At 38.2% G+C, this 25,704-nt stretch overlaps 1 protein-coding gene across 4 annotated transcripts in view; it reads left to right on the top strand.

The window, feature by feature from the left end:
- The window catches only part of LOC139217526 (bis(5'-adenosyl)-triphosphatase-like), a 340,133-nt gene that overhangs the window by 33,538 nt on the left and 280,891 nt on the right, over positions 1–25,704 (top strand). The window contains exon 4 of one of the 4 annotated variants that reach the window (XM_070848863.1): positions 15,465–15,535. The exons of the other annotated variants lie outside the window; for them this stretch is intronic. The gene's annotated coding sequence lies outside the window, so the exon portion shown is untranslated. The remainder of the gene's footprint in view (positions 1–15,464; positions 15,536–25,704) is intronic. 4 annotated transcript variants of the gene reach the window in all.

Here is a 25,704-nt window from a genome sequence, read left to right as displayed (position 1 = left end):
ACCCTCAGGATCTGAGTGCTGTTTTCTCTTTATTATTCATTTCATTCACGTTGCCATTTAGCCAACGGGCAAAACAAGGCCCTTCAAAAGCATCCAGTGTAACTCACTATTTTGTCAGCACTTAATTGCATTGGTTCATTTCGAGTGCCAGCAAAATGTTTAATGCAAGCAGCTAAATAAGTGTAATTACTGTTCATTTGATGAGTTGTAAGATGTTAACAGTTGTTAATGTGTTAATGTACTTCAGAGAAATGCATCCACCATTACCATTTTTACCACAGGCTTATTTTGGGCCTCAGTATAACCATCAGCATCAACACCACCACCATGCCCACATTCTCATTATCATCATCATTGTTGTCATCATCATCAGCAGCATCACTACACTTTCTACTGAAATGTATCTTTGCTGCTGGAGACTCAACAGTGCTCAAATATTCAGCTTAAATACTCAATTTACAAGCACCATACAAACCCCACCATAAGAAACGCAGCAAGTTTTTCTTCTTTTTATCAGAATGCTACGCAACATTTCAGGTAATTCTATAGAATTCGTGGAATTATTGCTATAATTTTTGAATCATGCTAGTCTGAAGTGCTGTTTTATGCACAGCATTGTAAAACAGTTAAAAATGTAAAGTGGAAAAATGCAGGTAGTACTTGATCTTACAGGTCTGTTTCCTGGGAAAAAAGAGAAGTCTTTTAATTTTTAGTTTTAAAGTAATTTTTAATCATTTTCTCAGTAACCGTGGCAGCAGTGGAATAAAGCTTATTAAGGCATTTCCTGAAATTTTGTACAATTTCATAAGCACTTTACCAGAGTATTTCCAATTTAAACAAATTGAGATTTCTATGATTTTTTTTTCTTGTTTCACCACTACATTTATTGAAGTTAATTATTTACTGCTATCTTGAAGATTTTACATGTAAGCAACTCCATCTTAACCAGCTACCACATAAAAATAGTGCTTACATGTTCATTTACCAGTAGTAATAATGTGATTCACTTCGGACTGGGTAACTATTTTATGGTACAGTTTTTATGCGAAACCTTTGTGTAAAACACAGCTCATAGGCTCCATAAATTACAATGATGTAGTGTATTTGGAAAGGTAAATTATGGTGTAAATTAGAGGGCAGACTGAGCTGAGCTGATGGCAACCACTGGCACTATTAACACTTATTTGATTACGAATTTACAGCTTTGACTTCAGCAGCACAGGGCTTACATTAGATACTATATATATCTCTATCTATCTATCTATCTATCTATCTATCTATCTATCTATCTATCTATCTATCTATCTATCTATCTATCTATCTATCTATCTATCTATCTATCTATCTATCTATCTATCTATCTATCTATCTATCTATCTATCTATCTATCTATCTATCTATCTATCTATCTATCTATCTATCTATCTATCTATCTATATATGTGTGTATATATATATATATTTTTTTAAAGTATGAATGTCTGGCTTGAATAAAATAAATAATTTAAAAAATAGATAAAAATAAATAAAACAATGACCCCAGCTGGTTTTCACATGGAATTCCAATTGAAGCCGTTCACTGTTAAAGAGAAAGCTTTTATGTCAGAGAGCACTCAGCTTAAGTCTAAAGAGCATTCCATAGGCATGTCTTGTTATTAAAGGCATTGTTTAGTAATGATTGTATTACCTGCTCAATTGTTAATTCAGAAGTTTATTGAAACAGGCAAGTTTTATCTGCCGTTGGGGAATTGTTATCTTACCACTCAGTCTAGAAACCTTGACAACTACATGGCAGGTAATTTCTATATACAGAGTGCCATAATGTCAAATGGATCTCTAATGGGGGGGCTTTTACCAACTGATTGTCATTGCAAACAGACCTTCCTCCACTTAAAAGCCCTGGTTATGAAAAATAAAATAAAATAGAGAAAAGCTGAAATGCTCAGAGCCATTATGTAGAATGGGGATACATCTTAAAGGTGTTAAAGTGTACTTATTGAAATCGCCCTTTTTTTCAAGTTAAAAGGAAATTTTTTTTTTTTTTCAAGAGAGAATGGTTTCCTCTGCTGTCTGTACCTTACATTAGTCATCACACAGTCAGAGGTAATTGTCAAGGTAAGGTGTGATCTGTAAAATTGCTTATTTACCAGAGAACTTGTATAATAATAATATAATGCAATAAAGAAAACCCCAGCTCAGCTATTGTTTTCTCTCTTCTCCCATTTTCATTCTGATTGCTCTGTGACCTCTGGGCAGAGGTCCTCTCCACCGTGTGGTCTGCATGAGAAAGGCACATTTAACTCTTTTTTTTCTCTTTTGTGGCGGCATTGCGAGAGACTGCCTAAGATTCCTGCTTAGCTAATCACACACTGCTAACTAAGAGTAAACACTTTTGGGAATGGGTTGAGCGCAGGATTGCTTAACATTCGTATGCAAACTAAATGTCCTCTCTTCTTACCTGGCAACATTATCCTCTCCAGATCATACACAGATATTCTTTAGACCGTTCACCTACTCTTTTGCTTCTGACCCAACACTCGTGTTCATGCTGGTATGCAACGTAGAAACATACACATTTTCTCTGGCACGCACCCAGCATGCGCATGCTTTGACACCCTCACACACATAAGCTCTCTCTCTTTCTCACACACACTGTATATTGCTATTTATTTAAGTATATTTAGTCAGATTACATTTTGTATGTTTTACTCTTGTTGTCTTTTGAATAAATGCTTGTGAATATATATGTCTTATTAATGATGCTGCCAACCTCTACTATTCAGAACCCTCCAACTTTTACTAGCTATTGATATGGTCATTTTGGTTGTAGTTATTAATTTAATTATTTATCAGAATTCCAGATTGATAACTTCGTAGGTTTGATATGACTAAAATAATTAGTTTGCTATCAATTTTCCCCATGCGTGAATTTAATGCTAATTAAATTCTGTTTCTAAATAAATACTGATTTGTCCCTAAAGCTCACAGTGAGTGTAAATCCACTACTTCCAAGCTGATCTTAAGGGATTTTAGCTGCATCCAAATCTAAAAACCCTGCATCTCCTGTAGTTTTAGCTACATTCAGCTCCCAGTATGAGGGTGGTAACCTCCATCGTGTCTGTTTTTATGTTATTCTCATAGTAATTGTCTAATGTACTGTAATTGTCTGATGAGCTGTCTTGACAGGGATGATGATGGGTCCATCTTTGTCAGATTTCCATCTGTTTTGATGGGTAGAAAGATCAAACCCACCGAACCTTTTTTTTTCTGGGCCGGTAGATCCATCACCATCTGCTTATTCAAAGTTTAGGTGCTTTTAAGTTTGTTTGGAGAGGAAAAAGGCTGCGAACGCTTTTAAAGGAAAGTCAAGCCTACACCTTCCTGTTGTTGTATACAGAACTTAAGTTATTACATAAACACATAAAATAAGGAATTCTTAATGTAGGTGTTGATGGTCAGTTTTATATTAAATCTATACTCTTAGCTTTTGCACTGTAATTAGCATAGACTTCTTGATACAATTATGTTCTCACTCTGCTTCAATTTCACCCACAATGTTCATATTCATGTGGCTTATTATTTAAAATCTGTTATTTCACTTGTCACTAGTCACAAAATTACTCGATCGGGAAATGATTTGAATATACAAACCATAGCGGGATGTTCCCACCTCATCTCTCCTGTCTTTTTAAGATGCATTTTAGGCATCAAAATATCCTTCAAGAGGGCATGCTCAGAATGGTTTTAGGGTCACAGGCAGGAACGGAGGAGATGAGGTGGCCAGTAATTACATGGGCCAGCTTTTATAGCCTGGAAGGCCCAGGTGAACTAGATCAGCTGATGACCCTGCCAGTTCAGCCAGTTGCCTCCTGAGTTTGGCCTGGGCAGGCTCCAAGACAATGGAAGGGGCTTCACAGCATCCTAATCACACTCTTATCACTCTTTAATTCTGTGTGTGAATATGAAAGGAATGAGGAGGTCAAAAACAAAGGCAGTGAAATGCAGGCCTAGATATGTAAAATAGAATAAGGTAAAACAAAATAAATAGATTAATATAAAAAATAATGAAGGTGACATTAAGTTTTCCCCAAAATGTAATTCCTTAGAACAAAATTGAACAATATGGATCTAATTCATAGGATATTTAGTAACTGTTCCTGCATATATTTAACAATCTGATTAGATGTTCTCACTGAGAGCGAGCATCCACCACCCTGGTAATATTGTCAAGGACATACCCATGCATCACTTAAGTGATATCAGCAGAATATGTGGTTTACTGCTGAAGAGACGCACTTGACTTCACAGGAATATGTAAGGCAGGGAGGTATTGAGAAATACGTCAGTCCCAATCCCCATGGAAAATCTCTGAAAGCTGAAAACATTTCTTTGCCCTCCTTTAAGCACGAGTTTATATTTTATTTCATTTATTTTCATCTACATAACTTTCTTTGGTGCTGTTTTTTTATCATTTGATGCAAAGCTGTTGGTAGGGGGGATTTCACTATTTCATAACTGTCACATAGTCATTTTAGCTGATCATATATACTGTTTGAGGGTTCATGTGATGTGTATTGATCAATAATTGGTGCCAGAAAGTTGTGCCGGGTTCAGATGCTCATTGCAGGGCCTTTTATATTTCATACATGCAGCTGTAGGTGACTGTGATGTTAAGAACCAACCCTACTGTAGATTGCATTACTGCACTGCAATCAAATTGTTAATGTGCTCGAAAATGTGTCAGCTGTTTGAATAATTCATACCAAACTGGGTGAACAAAGGTATGAATATTTTATTTTCATGGCATGTCATCTAAATGGCTCATCCCAAATTGGATTACATGGCCCATAATAACAACAACACATATGACATGGCATTCTGTAAGACAATACTGTGACTGATGGACTGATGCAACCATAGAAAGATTACACATCCTCAAAAACAAGTAGAGTTACATTTAAGAAAGAAACTATCATTCAGTATCACTCTTTAGTTAAGATATTTCAGTTGTAGGGTAGTAGATTTTGTCATTTTAGCACACGGGATGTTGTTTCCAGCCAGGTTGGAACTGTGATCAAAGAGTTGCTCTGCCTTTCATATCTCGTGAAGCGCAGAGATCCTGCTCCTACCATCCAGTTTGGCGATCTTTTGGCTTAGGGCAGAGCAGCTGTCAGAGGTCAAAGGTGAGTTGAGTGGAGGCATTGTAGGCTAGCTACACCGCATGGTTGGAGAACATATTGAAATAGCTGAATCTGATGACCTGTTGGTCCAAAAAAAATGTTTTGAGGCTATACCCATAATGATACAATAGAAGGCTGAAAATAACCTGGAGTAGATAGTTGTGTTGCTCAACAAAGACCTGTAAGTAGACAAAAGTAGAAGAAACAGAGCTGAAATGTTTACTGTGGTCACCACCTTTGATTACCCAGTTACCATTTTAAAATTTGCCAAGTAACACTGAACACTACTAACATTGACAGGAATGTCGTTAGTTTTTTTTCAGGTATTTGGTCGTAAACAGAAGTATTGGATATATATAAAAAGATTGACCTGATGATATCTCTACATGAAACGTTCATGGAGAGGGGAGCTTGAATATCTATGTCAGTCCATCTACAGTAGTTGATGTTGAAATATTTCACTAAATAAGTGAAAAACAAAAACCTGCTGGTTGTACAGCGTAAAAACATCATGGAATTACCAAAGTCACTAGAATTCATCAAAGAAATCTTTATCAGTATATTTCAATTTGAACCAAAGAGGAAAACACCTAGAGTCAAACTGCTAATTTGAATAAAAATGTTCTGAGCTGTTTCTTGTCGGCCAAAATTATGAAATGTATTTCTCTATGTAAAACCATGTAACTTTAATAACTTGACTTAAATCAGAATACATTTGCAGAGTTCTTCAGCTGTCAGATAAACTGCACTCTATTCGTTGCTGGATGGCATCAATTTGTGAAAGATGTTCTTGTCTTTTAGTATCATTCCACAGACACTTTAACCTTTGATATGGTAAACAAGAATTGCAGAACATAATACTAAATAAACTCTAATGTGAACTACAAAACTGAAATGAGATATGAGAGAGAAATACCATTTTGTGTTGTAATTAAAGTATATCCTTGAAACTGAATTGTAGAAATACATCCATGCTTTTTTCTTGTTGTTCATGAACCTTGCCCCAGTAATGTTTAGCCACCAAGGATGTGATGGAATGCAGTCATGCAGCGAGTTGTGTTGTATGGTGTGTGACAACTCTTTCGGTAAAGCTAATAAGGGGTATGGCGGTGTTAGCAGAGAGACATCAGATCCAAGGTGAAGTTCAACATGTGATTTCATATGCCTGACATGTTGCATGCATATTTAATGGCAGTGTGACTTTGAGATCTCACTTGGTTACATCCGTCCATTAACTGAGAGAGTGAGAGATGGAGCACACCCTGCTTATGTTGCTTTTCGCTACTCGCCATTCACACTCAATCAAACCTTTCTTTTTGGGATTTTGGAGGAAACCAGAGCTGTCAGAGAAAGCACAGGCATGGAGACAACATGCAAAATCCACACAGAAAGGGTGATGTGATACGTTATTTATCAGTGCTATGTGGTGTCTCTGTGGGACCCAGGAACCGATCGGATCTGTCAGAGTTGACACTAAAAGGCTCCCAACACAGGAGAATTCGGCTGTTAAATGCTTCCCAAAGACAACATCATGTGATAAGCAGTCAATATAAATCCTTAATGCAATCTCAGGAAAACTCCTTCAACAGAAAGGTTCTCATGAGTTCATGTACATTGTGTAGTTAATATTTCTTGTGTCAGTTTGACTCTGGACAAAAAATTTTAAGTAGTAGTAGTAGTTTTTCAGTTAATTAACAGTCACCAAAACACCTTACTGTATGCCATTCATGAATGTGGCATTAATGTATAATACTCTAATGGCACTATTCCACTAGCACCTACTCGGCTCTACTCGGTTTTTAGGGTTTTCCATTAGGTGATAGTACCTGGTACCAGGTACTTTTTTAGTACCTACTCGGCCGGGGTTCCAAGCAAGCTGAGTTGAGCTGGAAATGTGACAACATCAAGACTGCAGGCCAGGGAGTGACGTCACTGGATGAGAGCGACTCGTTCACAAGAATCAAACCCGCCATTTTTAAAACCCTGGCAACAGTGACTGTGCGTTTTTATTATTTCTGTGAACGAGGTAAATGGCTACACGCAAACCAAACACTCGATGTCCTTAGTTGTGTTGTGTTTGTGTCGCATACAAATTACGCCACTGGAGTTTCAGGCCGCCTTGCTATGACAACCCCACCCATATTGAGGTGGTACTCAATTGTAATGGAAAACGATGAGTAGAGTCGAGTTGAGTAAAGGCGAGTAGTGCTAAAACTGTGTAATGGAAAAGCGCCATAAAAGTCCCATTTTCATGTGTTGATGGAGTGTTTTAACCCATCTGTGCACTGGTGCCTAAATGACCATGCACAAACTGAAATTTTGAAAACCAGTACATCCTCATGAGTGAGCTTTACTCGCTCAACATCACAAGAGAGTTTTAGCTGGAAACCAAGAAAGGTTAGTTAGTTAGATTCAGGGAATCAGTCATCAACAAAAAGTGTTCTTTATTCATGGCACTGAGTGACTAAGACAGGATACACTAGGATGCAAACATGTATCCTAGTGAAAAGCTTGCAGCTTCCATCCAGTACACTTTTCCATCTAAATGTCCTTCATGGTGTGTTTTTCCTCCCTCTGTCCTCTCTCTCACACTGTCTGCTGCTTTGGCTGATCAACAGACAAATGCAGCCTCTCGTGACCAGGCCTTAAGTCATACTGCTGTGTTTTTCTTTCATGTTCATCCATGCTGTTTACCACTTTGATGTCAGATACTTTTTTTGTGAGTGAACACTTTATACTTCACCTGCAGAACTGTCCAGATGGATGGCAGGGGGCATTCGTGTGTTCCCATGCCATCTGCTCATTATCTGCATGGACACCCCCCTCCCTGACTTAAATGGAGCTTGTGCCTGCTATTGGCCCTCTTGGGACTGAGTCATACAAGACACACACACACATACAAAAATACACCATACAACCACCTGGTACGGTTAAGGTATGACAGTAGACACAAAATCAATTTTATTCAGAATCCCTCATAAAACATCTTAAACAGAGAATGTTTGTTGTTTTTTATTCACACTCGACCAGTGTTATCTGGGGACCTCGTGTGATTTGAGAATTTAGGCCCACATCTGCTTCCTTCAGTGCATTTGCATGGGATAGAGTGCCCGTCTTTCTCATAGATTTCCAATTCAAATCCACAAGATCCAGATATGACCAAAATGCAATGAATCTTCATGCTCTCCATGCTTGAACATTACTTCTCATGTGATTTGCAAAAAAAATGCAGAGGTTATCTGCATTCTTAATCGCATTCAGATTTTCCAACTGGCTCAATGCAAACTTCCTGTGGATTAGGAAAGTCCTATCCAGATATTGTTAGGATCTAGTGAGTAAATGTGAAACAAAGACAAAGTTCTTCTACCCTGTGACAATGTTTCACTCCACTATCAGAGATGGAGCTTCATGGGAGAAAATGCGCTTGCAGACTAAATCAAAAACAAATTTTCAGATCGGGTAATTTGTGCAAATTTAACTGCTGGAGTGTTTTTGCAGTCCATATTAATGCACGCCAACCAGCGAATGTACCAACTCTGATCTCTGACTTATCTCCCCTTTTTCCTGTTAATTTCCTTCAGTCTCTCTCTCTAATTTTTTGTCATTTATGAAGTGGAGTCATGAAGAATGAAAATAAGAAAAAAATAAATAAATAAAAATTACTGCTTAAATTTGTCTTCTGACCAACGTGAAAAAACACCCCAAAAGCACTTCCTCAAAAACACCAAAAGTGGCTCATCTTTTGCTGCAATTCAATGCAACACCGTTAATTGTAAAATAAAAAAAAACGTACCTTGCTTACCTGAGTAGTTTAAAGACAACAACTTCAGGTTTCTTCATGGGAATCATTTGACATATACCTGGTGTCTCTATGATGTGTAGTTTATGTGTTTATTGTTGTGGATATCTACGCCAGCATGAAGGGGAAGGTGTTGAGGAATAATGCTTTTTGGAGTTAGTTAACACTGAAATTGACATTGACAGGGATGTTTACTTTCTATCAGCTTTGATGGGGGAGCTGTATTATAGTTTAATAGTTTTCTAATATGCAATGCTTTGATGGTACATACCCCATTACATATATTTTACCTTTATTTGGAGTCTGGGGAGCAGTAATACTTTGTTCTGCAGAGTTTTGCCAGTTTCCCAAGTTTTCATTTCATGTGAAGTAAGTGTGAAGACATTTATCACCCACTTCACTGAGCAGTTATAAACAGAAGCACACATTTATTCTTACATACAGTACTGTGTGTGCTTTCAGTTGGTGCACAGCAGCACTCCACACTTATACATGGATTTATGTGTGGATTCTTCTTCTTTGTTGTAAAAAAGATCATTTGCCACAGCAACTGAGAAATGTACTGCTATACCCTCTTGATATTTTGCAGTGCATTTGCCTGCGGATCTCATAGCAGGTAATAGCATAAGCAACACACCATTGCTCGAGGCAAGGTACGTCTATAGGCACTAGGGTACCATGAGGAAACACTCTTTTTCCTCTTACACCTACTGTAATATCAGAGCTATTCAGTGAGACAGCCTGTCAATAGATATACCGAATCCCTCCTGCGCTCGTGCAAAAGTTCCTGAACAAACTGTCCTATGATTCACTCATGCAACCCCATATGTTAAATATGAGCGCTAAGTGATACATGGATAAAAATTGATTTCACTTTCAAATCCATGGTTTAAGGCAGAATAATGAAATCTCGTTGACTTGTGTCAGAGTGGCAGCAGTTCTTCAAGTGCTGTTGAGAAAAAACATATTCAACCTGAGGTTACATCTTCAAGAACGATAACGATAACCCCTTCATCCCTCAGAGGCAGACTAAAGGTTATCTTTGTGATTATTTCTTCAACGCTATTGACAGTTGTCCCTCGATAAAAGATGATTATTGTTCACTGTGTTCTGTTCTACTTTCAGCAGTGAGCAAACAATGAAATGTTTTTCTCAAAGTGACTTAATCCAGATATTCTATAGTTTGCCAAGACAAAGTGCAAAGCTACTTTAACTCATCTGGACATATTTCAACTCAAAACCAAGCTTTTCTTGTGTTTGTGACCTGATGTAACATCATGTGCCTTTCACTTTCTAATCCACAATAAACTTGGAAAGTAACCTTAAACCCTAAACCCTAAAAAAAAGTAACCCTGGAATGTAAAAAGTAAACCCTACAGAATACTAGCGAAATCTCCAAATAATTAACACAGGACTTGAACCTTGGGTCTCTTGGGTAAAAATTCTACTTTAGAAACCCATCAGACCATCACCTCCATTTGTGACTCCTTACCTGTTTTCCTGGAGTCTTTTCTACCAGAAATCCCTCAAGTAAACTTCTTCATGCTCAGGGATTGAAAGCAATCACACAGATATTCAGCGGCAGTAACGTAGTTAGTTTGCATATCTTACATAGTTCTCTGGTGTTTTGTTTAGACCACAGTGGTGTAGCTGTTAGTTCTGACCGGAACAGCCTGCTGTGAAACTAGTACTCATGGGAGAGGGGTATAGCATGCAAATATACAAATACAGACCATTTACCATTTACTACCTGTGATTTCTCGTAAAATAAAAGCCAATCTGTTTCTGGTAAACACTAAATTAACTGTTGAATCACAACTGCAGCGTGCTTTAGTATCATGTCCTCCAGCCCTCAGCTAAACCAAACAGTGTTTCAGTCTCCTGTTGTGTGCATAGACGGTGTGGCTGTGTGTTACATGTGTGAATGATACTCTGATAATCTCTCTTTCTGCCCAAACTTTAAATCCAGGGTCCCCTTTGTCTGAAGTAAATACACACTAGACCTATTCACACCAGACATTTTGACTAGTCATAGTAGCAAAAACTCGGTTGTTACTAACATGAATAATGACTGTTCTTTTCTCAGTGAGCTCTAACCATGTGACATGCTAAATGCAGTTCAACCATCATTCATTCTATTATTTACACCTGTGCTTCTTTGACCGTTATATGTTAAAATGACTTCTCAGGAAAAGGACGATTGCCCCCATGCGTAGCTGATCTGTAACCTTGTACGAAACCATTATTACTTTATTAATATAAATGTCTTGGAATATAAGCAGAGGCAGAAGTAGCTGGAATGTACAGCAGTTTTTTATTTCTATCAAGATTAAAAACATTCCAAAGATAAAGAAATCCATACTTCCACAACTGTCTTCTAGGACCATTGTAATGTAATGGAAATGTATATCCATTTATTTAATTGAATAGGTAGGAAGAAAATGTAATCTCAAGAACAAAAGGTGCCTGTGATATGCTGATGCATTGCCAGTAATCCGATACATCGAAGATACTATGAAGTCAGTACCAATGTGATGCGATACATTAACCCTATTTTTTACCTCTAGTACTGCAACTCAGTAAGAGTCTCATTCATGCTGTTTCTTGTCGACCTCCAAAACAAATACTTGACCTCTCACACTGGCCTTTTCCCAAGTTCTTTGTAGCACAGTAAAAGTAAAGAGTCTAACTCTAATCAGCAGTTTTCTGATTGGGTTGGCACAAATACACAATATGACATAAATCATGAATGACTTTCCTGTGAATTACATATTTGTTAATAGCTGAGACCTTAATCTTTCATTTGCTACTGGTCAGAATAGTCTCACATAAATGATGGCAGGGAAATATGGCAGAGTGAAAACTATATTGGCATTGATAATAACAGAAAACAGGGACTTATTCATGTCATATCATGCCTAACCTCAGTGGATCATAACATACTGTCATTTCATGCTTACCAAACTGTGACCGAGTTTCTCTTTAGAGATATTCTTCTCGCTTTCTAACTCATTTTGATTTGCATCTACTTGTTTTTTTTTGTTTGTTTTTTAGACTGCCATCATGCTATGTCCAATGAAACTCAGCACGTCCTACACAGATGTTTCACTTTAAAGCTGGTTTATTAAAGCAGTTTATTTTCGCTGTCATTGAGCAGATATACCATAATGATGTTTCACCACATTTCAAATCAAGCAGTCTAAAAGAAAACTACACTTTTGCACTTCCTCTTGGCTCTTTTATTAGGCTTTAGAAAATCTAGCCGAGACTTTGGCTAATCACAAATCCTTTCAATATATTGTCTTCTCGTTTATGAGGCAAATGCTGCTGTGAAAATGACAGTAGAACTATCAAATAGCATTTGACTGATCGAATTATATTAACTGCTTCACCGAACTTTATTTTTTATTTGTTACTATCATCATTGTGCTAATTAACTTTTGAAAAACCCACACCATCTGCCTCTGACTTCAGGCTTGTGGTGCTGTGTGTTCACATCTTGCTGTTCTTCACTTTTCCATACAACAATATGAATTCCTGGAGTAGCCAATTCTTTAGTTATTCATTCTTGTCATGCTTCACTGTGATTGGCTCAGCTGTTTCACAGCATTGAGACCAGTGACATCTGCGCTGCCGCACCCACATGAATCAAAATAGCAGTTGTCCTTGGAGCCAACACCCACACAGTCCGTGCACCCAAGACCGGCCTCTGCGTACTTGCACCATTAAAATAGAGCCCTATGACTGTAGTGATGGCATTAGAGCTATGGAATTGTACATCATGCTAAATGTATTAAGTGAGCTATAATACTACAAGGTATTTTTTATTTATTTTTTAAAACTGCATATAGAGCATTTGAGAGTTTTCTTTTTTTTTCCATAATATGATATTGATGTTGTGGCCTGAGTGCTATTTTATTCAGTGCTCTTCTTTTGATTTTCTACTTTTCTGTCGCCTCATGTTCACACAGATCCAACATCACACACACACAATGCACACACACACACATACACACACAAAGTCACGTCAACATAATGTCATGCACATGAAACTGACCCCAAGTCATCCCTTATTGATCTTTACCTGTACATCCACAAAGGCTGCCGACAGTGCTGCAATCTGTCAAACAGGATGCAGCACTGGTTCCGTCATTGCCTGTCATCCAGCTTTATGCTCTGCATAGTGTATTTTCTCTTTTTATATTGAGGAAAGCAAATTATATAATTAGTAGTGACCCAGCAAGGTTGCTATAAAACTGTCCGAGGGGAGGGAGCAATCTGCAGCGAACAACAAAAAGGAGCAGATGACTTAGTGATGTGTCTTACTGCTAACGTCTGTAAACACTTTGCGGTTAGTCATTGTGCAAATGAGTCTCAGTGCACTTAGAGAGGATTTATCTTATGACTGGTGACGGTCACTCTCTGTGTGTACACAACATATGTGCTGTTTTAATGAGCTAAAACAGCTTAATGCATCTCAGCAGAAATTTGTTTAAATGCAAATCTCTACACATAATTGAATTTTCAAATACTTGATATCTGGTGCTTCAACGCATAGCCTCTAGCCATTTTAGTGCCCTAGGCGAGATTATGGTTTGGCGCCCCCCACCCCTCCACATGCACACACCACCCCAAACATTAATGGACAACAGCCGTATGACAGACCTTAAAGGTTTAATTGTTAATCAAACACACCAACACACAAACAAACACACACTAAAATAACATAAAATAACATAAATAACAATAAAAAATAATTAAATGAAATAACATAAATAAAACCTGAGTTCCTGTTCAGGTTTTGTGCAAATATTTAGAAAGTCCTGACAGCTCCCACAATATGAATAATAAAAAGGTGCTATGTTCAAACAACACTAAACAGTGCAATATAATATGAAAACGGAATACTAAAGTTGCAGTGTGGGTTTAACTCAGTCAGTCCCAGTGACAGCAGATCTTCTTTCCTTTTTTCTTTCAACAACATAAATGGAAATGGTGCTATGGTCAGTGAATACTTTGTATTTGGTAACAATGGGCCTTATAGAAGCAGAATGTGCAAACGAGACAACATAAAACTATAATGTACAGTACAAGCAGAACATGAAGCTGCAGCAGACAGACTACTACTGATGTGTTCAACATAACATAAATCATTATCTAGTTGAGATTATGCATTGCTAAAATATAAGAGGTTGCACTACAATTATATAGTTACATAGTAGCTGCAGTATCTACAGTAGAACTATTAGGCAACTTTGCTTTATTTCAACTTAGCTACCCTCTAGCCGGTCAAACAGCATTTTTTAATGTTAGAAAAGACGACACACCTCTACACTGGGACCTCTTTTCCGCCTCCTCTTTTCTCCGCTTTCTGGAAACGCAACTGAGGGCTTGGACGGCCTTTTCATGATGACAATATCAATATGACAAATGTGACTTGTCTGTCAATAGGAACCGCTACCTGAGATGCTCACTGATAACTCGTCCCACCCCCTCTTCCACAGTGCACGGTGCAGGACAGGTTCATAGAATCCCTCATAAGAACACTTGTTTGCACATCAGGTGTTGTCTCAAGCACACCTGATGCAACTAATCAAGGGCATCAGGTGTGCTTGAGATCGGACACATCAAATACCCGGACTGGTTAGGGGTGTGTTCATATTGACATTTGGTTGCATGTTTGAAATCAAGAGAAAAAATCAAGAGAATTGTTCACAAAGTTAAGAGAGGAGATCATTGGTAGTTGAATAATTTTGTCTCTAAAGCATGATGTGGTTGATGGATAACTTAATCATTCTTGTTCTGAAAAATAAAAAGCAACAGGATTTATTTATATCAACAGACGCATCTGAATCGAGCCTTTGCACAATACTTTGTGTTTGGTTTCTTTGTTTCATTAGTGTCTGCAATCATCCTTTCATTTAGGATTTAGGACATTTAGATATTTTGACTGTTTTTCCAGGCGGCCACACTCTGCTTCAGAGTCTATGCGTTGCATATACAGTGACCCTAACAGTACAATATAGCACATTATGTAAGTCAAGTTCCACTTAATGTAGCAGAGAAGCACATTTTGGTTTAAATTACTTCTGGGCAGTGCATTATAAATGGATTCAGTGCTACAGTCCAGAGTGTGGCCTTGGAGTAATTTCCAGACATGGAACATCTGAAACCATCAGCCCTAAACATGCACTCCACATTTCTCTCATTACTTCCTGGCAGGAAGTGGTCCCGCTGGTCCCTCATCTTGGTTAATGGTGGCTGAGTGGCTCTCAGGCTGCTCGTATAATGACCTGTAATGCATAAAAACTCACCTACCGGGTCATTTTCTTCCTCTCTCAAACCTAATGTACATTTGAGAGTCCCTTCCAAATGTGTCATTCAGCCCAATGTGTAATGGTAGAAAAAAAAAATCCAGAGGAGGAGGTGAAATGGATGGCATTGTGGTTGATGCAGGGCTGATGATGATGGGTGATCTTGTTACAGACGCAGACTGTACAGCAGAACAACAACACATACAGGATCTAAAAAGAAGGAATCGTACAGAAAAGAGGAAGGTAAATCAGTATTTCTTCTGAGACTAATGAGTCCTGTCCCAGTTTCCATTCTTGCAGTCTTGTGGCCCTTATGTGCACATTCATGTGAGGGTCTGTGAGAGCTCAGGGTGTCCCATTTCTATTTCTGCATTCTGCAAAGGTGCTTGTGTGACCCCTTGATGTGCCCCTTGGTGAAGTCTGCATTATTAGGCTAAATTATACTCCATTGAAGAAGTGTTGGTTGAGCAGATGTTGCCTGACAAAACTTATTGAGTTTTGGGTTTTTTAGTTTAGCATCAGTGGGGTGTTGTTTCTATGGTAACCAGAGGCCAGGCCCTGCTGAGAGTGTTTACAAGGACTGTTGGCACATTAGGAAATGTTAGATATTTTGCAGGTGGAGGAAGAATCTTTAATAGGACAGAGGAGATACAGGGAGATTCATGCCAAATGAGGCACTATGTGGAAATTATTGTGGTGGAAAGCTCACAGCTTTGTCCAAGATAACTTCCTCACTCAATCACTACTCCCTATAAAAGAGGCATTATAATTCTACGGGGAGCAGTAATTTAAGATTTTGGACACTTACAAATCTTCATGATTGTGGCTCATTACTGACGAGTGTAGTGCCACATGACTGTAATTTTTGCATTTATATAATATGGTGCTTTGCATTTCTGGGTCGTTTAGCAAAAAGTAGTGTATGTGTATTGGACGTTTTGTTTTATTGGGGGAATTATTGAGCACTGTATATGGTGGATAAATTGACACATTTAAAATTTGGACACTCATATAAAACTATGGAGAGGAAATATAATGCACTATGTAGTAAATAGTAAGTGGTTTTGGCCACAGCCTGTGTTTTCCATTTTAAAAAGTCTTTCAGCATTAGTAATATTCTTTGACATCCTCTCCTCTGTATCTTAAAATAACAAGTATTAAAGTTATACAGTTTGTTTCTTCAATAATAACTGAGAATGCATAAAGAGTTTAAGAAACTCTTATACTACTTGTATTTAAAGCTTAACATGTTGTTAGGACAAAAACTTGACATATTGTCACATTAGAAGTGGAATTTTTAATGCAATTTTGAAGCAAGATAATGGCTTTTTTTGTCTTTATTTGTAAGGCTGCAGATGCTGTCACAGTGAGAGTCTCGTGCTTGAGTCAGGTTTGAGTTGATTTATCTGAAAAATAATTTATTGGATGCTAGTTAGTCCACCTTGTATCACTCTGTTTTAAAAAAACATCCTTCCTTATTTCTCTCAATAAAGTTTAAAACTGTTTTCAGGTTAACTCAAGAAACGGTATGTGACCACACTCTTGTTTGCTCACTGAGTTGTAAATTAGCCTTGAAGGTGCTCTTTAGAATAGGACCACTTTTTGTTTTCTGTCTGAGTCATACCAGAACACACCAATAGGGGGAGGAGCTCAGCTCAGTATGGACTTCTCATATCCTTTGCCTTTTTTTGGCCTTCACACACACACATGCACTCAGACACACACACACACACACACACACACACACTGTTTCTGTCTCTCTCTCTATGTTCAGTTGACACACAGCACTCTCTCTTGGCATGACTAATGATTAGTGATTGTTTGCTATACAGCCACATCCCCAGCTCTGCCAGCAGTTACTCTGAGAGTTTTGTAAACAAGTCTATTTGGAAAGAAGTCAGAGAAGTTATTGGACAAAAGCTTTGCCAGTCTCATATATCATTCATTCCATCTGGCTGTATCCTTGAGATGCTTGCTTATGCTGCATGAAAAGGCATAAAGAGACATTATTGAAGGCGCAGGACACAATACCTGAGCATTTGAGGTGGAGAATATTTATGCCAAATTTGTGTGCTGTGCTGAATACCTCAGTGCAGAAACATCCAGTTTCTTTGAGCTCTTTCAACCTAATCAATCAACCTAAATGGTAAACATGTTCACATACTGTTTTAGGATATTTTATTTGCACTCTTGTGAGGGCTGTGCTACATGTTTGTAGTTATTTTTATATTTCTTTTGTAAATGTCTGTCCTGTAGACCCCAGTACAGGAAACTGTCATGATAGAGATGGCTAATGGTGATCCAAAGAAATAAGGATCATATCATCAGCATTCTTCAGTATTGATGACCAATGAATTCTGATATAATGTTGCCATAATTACAATAAGCTCACATAACTACAAAAGGTTTTTATCACTTCTATGTGCTTCTACATTATGATTTTTTTTCACACTTATGAGCTTAAGGTCTCAATAATAAGATGTTGTTTGATGATTAAAGGTTAAACTCATAAATATCAAAGTATCAAGAGTTATTATTATCAAGAGAATTATGACAAAACATATCTTCCTCTTAAGCAAGGCTCACTGTTTTGGTCCGATTTATCCTCAAACTACCTCTGCCAGCAATCGGAAGAGAAATCCGGTCTGGGATCTTGGTTGGTCCTTGATTATCAGGTTTCAGATCCAATCTTAAACCTCCAGATCTGCGCACAGACTCAATGAGACCACCTTGAAATCTCAAACATGTTTGATATTTGGGATTTATAATCACATCACTACTTTCCACGCGGGACCACACTCTCCAATGAGAGACAGAAATAAGGCGGAGGTGAATGAGAGCCGACAGTATTGCCAAGCAACAGTAGGCCTAAACATTCTAGCCCCAGAGGCTAGAACATTTGCGAGCATACTGTGGACAGATATTAAAACTGACAGTTAAAATCTCACCTCCAGTCCTTGCTGAAGAACAGACAGCCCACGTCGACTGCTTCCCCCAGACTCATTTAGCCTTCTGCTTTTGTTTTTTTGTCATTACTAAACCAAGTTGCATCATGTCGGTCTCTGTTTTGTGTACATTTGCTTGAGATCACATGAGATCAGGCAAGGTGGTTCATTGCCCCTCTGGCACAATAATCTGATTTGATCTGATGCGTCATTATTTAAAAACTTTGTAGCGTGTGCAGGATTCAAATTTGAGAGAAGAACATCTGTGTTCTGTGTGTGATGAAATCTGATTTCAAAATCAGTTAAGACCTGATTGTAGCAGACTCCGGGCATTTGGAAACTCAAATGTTGATGCTGTTCCTGTCAACATTCCAGGTTGGGACCTCTCCAATGGGGTGCAACATAAATCTCAGGGGTTACATGATGACGAAGAAGACTAAGACTAAGAAGCACAGGAAATAACAAAACATTTCTAGAAAAATTTCTAGTTTTCATGATTCATAGTTTTGTTCTCACCAACAACGCAGCCATCACAGGGGTGGAATGGCCCAACTGAATCAAAGTTCACTGACAGCAATAGCTGGGATGGCCGGATCGGTGACATTGGGCTCTTTCTCGTTTTGAGAGGTGAATATAGCATATGCAGTAAACGTTATTATTCAGCCTATAGACACTGGTCTGAAATTTGTTATGACTTTATGCCTTAACAAATAACAAATGTTTAAGTTAAAGCTGCTATTGTGTAATTAGAAAAGCTTTGCTTTGGCATATTTTATCACGAGACTACCAGCAGCAGAACACTTATTCTGCATCTATAAATCACAAAGCAGAACAAAACCAAACAGGAGCAGTATCTGGTAATATCTGTGGGACATTTTTTTTTAAAAGATGAATTTTAAGGATGCAGTTTTAATTACATAAAGGCCTTCGCTATCACCACCATTTAAGTCTGTTAATGCCAGGTCTTCATTTTCTCCATTACATATGTATGTGCACACACACACACAGACTTGAGTTTCCCATACATTTTGGGGGAAACAAGCAGCATAACGTCAGTGAGGATTAGCTTGAGTTTTAAAGTGTAACTAATTACTTTCTGCTTGGCAAGCTGGGGCCACACTCCAGTGTATCAATGAATGTCATTAGATTAGAGGCTGAGTTAACTAGTAACACTCTCATCCCACTGCGACTGATGACGAGGGGCACGCACACATGTACACACAGGAATTACACACACATAACTGCTGTGTGGAAGAAGATGCTTTCTCATAGATGTAAGCTTGAATATCTTGCATTTTCACCCCTCCGGTCTCCAGCTCCATACTTAGGTTGTCACATGAAACACGTGCACTGTAGCGGCCCAAGCTGAAGCAACGGTCAACTCTTAGACAGATGGTTGGAGTACTGTACTCATGAACTCACACGAAAGCAGAAAAAAACAAAGAAAAGGCTCTTATAAAACCGTACATTTACACAGTCAAAACCCATAACTATACAATATGTTGAAACAAAATTCTACAAGAAGCATGAAAATATTTATCAGTGTTTTATAATTGCATAATACATTCTATGTACATTCCATACATTCACGCACATACAAATACAACACTACATTAACCCACACCAATCCACTCCCATTCAAAAGCTACAGGCCTCACAGACAAATACCTAAGCTTAGGCTATTAGCAGAAATACCATCGGGGTTGGCACCATTTTCTCATTACACACACAAACAAAATAGTAAATGCACAGAATAGTTTAACATTAACACAGCAAAGTGAAATGTGCCTAACTAATGAACAACACGGATTAGGCATGTGTATGTGTGAATATGCAAAAGAAGGGGTTCAGCCTTTTGCTGTCTGAGGCAGAGAAAGTATGGAAAGATCTAAAAAGGTGACTGCAGACAAAATGGCTGCCACTCAGACCCCCTGGTGTGTTGGTCAGAGGTAGACAAAGGCCCAGGCCAAGTGCTGAGAAGTGTGTGGCTGTTAGCTTTGTCTCTTGGTGAGGCTAATTTGTGTGGATGTATATGTAAGTGTGTAGGATAAAGGTGCCAGGTTAAGAAAGGATGTTTAGTTAGCATGCAAGACCCTGTGTCTGTGTGAGCAGAACTAACCAACAGTAATACATCATAACAATCAAACTCAATGAATAACATTACAGCAAATCAAAACCAATACATTTACAAGATTAAACCATTCCGTAGTCATGTATACAGTTATATTGTGCCATAAATGCTTAGTAGGGTTTGGTCCCAGTCCTTGCAGGGAAAAGAGAGACGTCCTTTGATGTGTTGCTCTTTTAGCTGGCTTATCTGTTGATGAGCTAGGCTGGAAAAGGGGTTGTGGTTCTGACGTCAAAGTTGGTCTTTGTCCTTGCTCTATCCAGGTCACAGGTTGGAGGAAACCGGTCTTAGTGAACTTGGTTCAGGCAGGATTTTATGTTGCTGCCATGGAAAAGGTGGTCTGCTTTGTACAGGCCATATTAAGGCTGTAGCTGAAGAAGAGAGCTGAGCTTAAGCTGGAGAGAAACAGGAGTCCAGGGGAGAAACATAGGTGCAGAGCTGGACCCTCAGAAGGAAACATGTATTCTCCACCATTTTGGTGGAGAGAATAGAATCAAAACTCAGGGGAACACCAAAGTCTGTGGCAGACATCCTCTGGATAACAATGATAACTACACAAAAGTTTAGTTAGATATTTCAGTATGTACCAAGGTGGTGGACTGACTGACGTATTGACATTGCCATCCTTAGAGACTATGCTGGGAGCTTGGCTCAAAGTCAGTATATTGACTAAAATCTGTGTTTTCTCCTCATGTAAACAAAAAGAAATATAACAAACCATTTTGAGGTGGTTCCCTTAAAATAATTTTTAAAACACTTTGGCGAAGATGTGTTGAAGTAAACTCTATCGTGGAAAAATAGAATGTAATGGAACACACAAATATATGTTTCTGCGCTTTGTCATTACACACGTCAATACCGATGTATGTGCGATAAAGCTAATATAATAGCTGGACTCTTCTAAGCAAAGGACCCGATTTGTAATAAACAAGGATTATCCTTTAGTGTAGATTAAATTAAATTAATGTTAAATAATGCTACATTTTTAGTTTTGTCCACGGTGCTTGAGCTTTTTTTGTGTGTGCACTCACACAAGTTCTTTGTTTGTAGGTATACAGAAATAGACAAACATGTAAGAAAGCAACAATATAAGACAACACAGAATGACAATATACAAGTCAGACTGTTTTTGTACATTTTGAATCAGAGTAGTGCAGTGCTGGTGATACATGTGAATATACAGTATATACAACGTGCTTACATTTAACCTACACTTTTGTGACAAATCTTAAAAAGCTTACTGTTAAGGTAAAGCGCATTTGCATTTTGTTTAAGCAGTTATTTTGGGTACATTGTCACAGGTGTTTGATTGAAAAGTGAGGGTGGAGTGAAAGCAATTAATGTGTACACAGAGGTGCAGCACGCACCTACAGCACAAGTGGAATAAAGCAGCAGAGTGGGAGCTGGAATGGAAGGACTGAGGGGGAAAAAAGATTTCAATTATAAAACTAATAAAGTAGCTGTGTGAAGTGGTGTGGAGGAGAGGAATTATATCTCCATAGTGTTGAATGGCCCGTAGCTCTTCCTGCCTGTGCTATCAATGTCTCCTCCTCCCACCACTCTTCTGCTTTTAATTGCCATAAACTCATGCATATTCACAACAGGTGTCAAGCCCTTTGCTGGTGATAGATTGAGGTATACGGCCAATTTGCATGGAAATTATGTATTTGTTTTGGTAAGTGCAACAACCAGCTCGGGCTACCCTTCTTCTCGTCAGGACCATCTGTTTGGGAAATACGCACGTTCAGTATGGGAGGAAGGATACAAGCAGTCCACATGGCTTTCTAAATGTCATGTCTCATGTATTTAAGTAACAGTAAAATGGAAAATGGTCTTTCACCTCATTAACCAATTCTTCACATTGTAAAATGAAAGAATTAATAGTATGTTCCAGCTCAGGCTGATTTTAGAGCACCCTACCAACTCTATTTATTTGTTATTTTCCTCTTGCCCTTTTCCTTTTTACATGTTTATGAAGTAATGTTAGATTCATAAAGCCCCAGGATAATGTTTTGCCTTTAAACTGGCGGGTATGTGTCTTTGCCTCACAATGTGGTGTCCATATGCAACTCTGTCAACTCTTTACATTGCCTTTGGGGTGGCAGTGGATCAGGAGATAGACTGGGTTGTTCATCCCAGGGTTGGTGAGTCAATTTCCGGCTTCCGCTTTCCACATGTCTGAGTGTCCTTGACCAAGACACTGAATCTGAAGTTACTCCCAACGTCAGGACAACGTCTTGTATGGCAGCTCCACCACCACAGGTGTATGAGGGTATGGTTGAATGGATGAATGAGAGACAACATTCTGCAAAGCGATTTGTCTGGTAAGGTAGAAAGTCACCATGTTAAATGCAGTCCATTTACCATTTGAATGCAATTTTTCCATTATGTAAAATTCACCTCATGTTTTGTCTGTACATACCTAATCATAAGTGCAGCTAAGTTCCCTCGCACTGTTGTTGAAAATGCTGGAGTCAGGTAAATGATCAAGAACACTACAAACAAGGTCACCTTGAGGGTTGCTGTCACAACTGATGAACAAAGCTGCTCAATAGAGATCATCATCTTATGTACACATATACCATAGATGGGAAAAGGAACAACATAATGAATACAGATACAGATATGGGCTCACTGAATTGTTTGAGTATGAAAATTGAAATATGAAAATGAAAATGTTATGACCTTCGTAGTCACCAAATCTAAAACAAACTGAGTACCTATGGGAGATTTTGGAGCACCGTGTTTGATAGTGCTCTCCACCATCATCAACAAAACCCCAAATTAAGGACTGTCTTTTAAGAGAATGCTGTGTACATATGCATATTTGCCTGTGACAGCTTGTCCTTACTTGTTTCTTCTGTGTCCTTGAGTGTCCTCATCAATAGCTGCCATGACCTCCCTCAATGGGCAAGAAAGTGTTCAATACCCTGAAGAGTGCAAAATTGTGTTTGTGTGTGTTCATTCAGGTTTATAACATGTCTGATGACAGCTCCATGAATAAGCAATCAGCAGCCTCGGGTTGTTTTGTGTTGTACCTATTGATGGCATGCTGCGGTCTGCAGTGACTTCACCACTCCAGTAACATTTAGGAATTCTGGGTAATCAATTCGTTTGATGTCTCCAACTGAAATATGTATAACTGATATCAATATCAAAGCCAAGTATGCATGTCGTGTTCATTCTCATCCTCTGAACTCCTTTGAAATGTGCTAATTAGTTTCAGTTTGTTAAGTGCATATTGCTTTGAACGTCATTTCACACTAGCAATTTACTGATTTTGAAAAAAAAGAATAGAAAAACAAGACTCAATATCAAATCCCTCATTTAGTTCATCAGGTGCAATATTGGGCCTTGTGATGGATTTTATTTGATTATATTTGTGTCTGCACGGCACTGACATGTGCAACAGTTTAATTAAAGGAGGGGAAAGCCTGAATGCGAATGTAATTGAAGAGTAAATTGAATTATTGTATTTGTTCAGTCGTGTTGCCCTGTGGGTGTACTCTGGATTTCATATTACCCAGTCAAAACTCCTGAGAACCAAGGTCCCAGACATGACACACACACACACACACACACACACACACACACACACACACACATAAACAATGTTAATTTCATTGCATCAGTGACATGCATTTATGAAGCCCCCTAGGCATATAAAATTAAAGCCTTTCACTTATTCATTTGATGCACTGCAATTTAATAAGTTTACTTTCAACGACTGTGTTGCGGAAAAAAAACATTTATGGAAAGAAGTCTAAATTAATTGGCAATTTTGTATGCAGATATGAGCAGGTACTGAGATATGTGCGACGTACTTAGGCTCCTTTGTATTTCTCTGTGGTTTGTCCCTTTTGTTACCACACACAGTCTTCACTGTTCATCCACTTTTAGCCACTCTATGAAGCCTAGTGACTCAGAAGCGGATCTTCTGAGCTCACTGCAAATTAACAACGGGGCTGCAAAATTTTGTATTGCCACATTTTTAGTTCAGTGGAGTATTTCACAAGACTGAAGATGTAAATGGACGCAGTAGCATTTGAGCTAATTTGAACACTTATTAAGGCCAAACACTGACTAGATGGCTGCTATCAAGACAGGTTTTCAGAATTTGTATTACGGAGCCTGGTTGCCCTCATTGACTCTGTTAAATTGTTGTCCCATTCTCCTAATCCTGTCTGCGGTGGCCAAAGCTTCCTCAAACGTACTTGATATTTTCAATCTAATTTGTTACTTGTTGTCACAAGAAATGGCACCTGGTATACTGAGATTCCCACCACAAAATGCAACCCCATCCTATGCTAAATAAATAAACTACTAATTTTCTTTCACATATATAAGACACACATATAAGGAGAAATTAATTAAAATGGATGATCATAGCATAAACCATTCGTATTGTTGACATGTGAACATGTTTTTCGTGTGGTTAAGTGCAGTGGTTATATTTTTAAAGAATACAAAATGAGAACAGCACCGCTTCTGTGCTCCCAGGTCCCTCAGAAGTCCCTCTGACAGGGAAAAGACTTGATATATACACAAAAAGATAATCTCATAGAAAGACATAGGTTTGAAATTGCTCAGGTAAAAGAATTCCAGGTAATCTGAAAAGTTCCCCCTTCCTCCTGGGTACTTTTCCAGGGAACGTTTGGGGTTGAGGGAAAGTTTTTTTTTTTTTTTTTTTTTCCCCCCCGAGTAATTTCGGTGGAAACACGTCGAGGTTTTTCAAAATCCCAGGTAAATGAGAAAAGTTCCTGCGGTGGAAAAGGGGCTATTGTAACTTTGAAGCTTCAAATGTTAAGAACTGTAGCAGTAGAATCAGATAGACTGCCACCCCTACATCCAAACTGGAACACTAATAACAGTCTAAAAGCAATCCATTAATTGCGCTATTATTGTCCCATTTTTCTACAGACAAAAGCTTATTTCATCAGAATAATTTGATTGGCACTATCCTCATCTAAAAATGTACATGTAGGGCCTCTATTAAAATACAAATAAATATTATGATATTGTTACTATAGGGGGTCATAGACAGAAATGATATCAGCCAAACAAATAAATATTTATAGTAAACCACAATACAAAAAGATAAAATAAGATAGAAGCAAAAATGAACAGTATATAACAACAGAATCAAATGAAATGAAAAAGTCGTTAAAGAAAGTCGTCAACAAAGGTTTCAAAATCTTTCCAGATTCAGACATTCTGAAACACGAGGCGGTTTATTCAATAGCTTCAGGACCAGAGCTGCAAATGTTCCATCTCCTTTAGATTAGACTTTAGATGAGGGGGACAGAAATTACTTTGACTTCTTAAGAAAAATCTAATAA

The sequence above is a fragment of the Pempheris klunzingeri genome, chromosome 2, assembly GCF_042242105.1.
Source record: "Pempheris klunzingeri isolate RE-2024b chromosome 2, fPemKlu1.hap1, whole genome shotgun sequence".
NCBI lineage: Eukaryota > Metazoa > Chordata > Actinopteri > Acropomatiformes > Pempheridae > Pempheris > Pempheris klunzingeri.
Note: the sequence above shows the minus strand (reverse complement) of the source record. Positions and strands in the feature narration are given on the sequence as shown.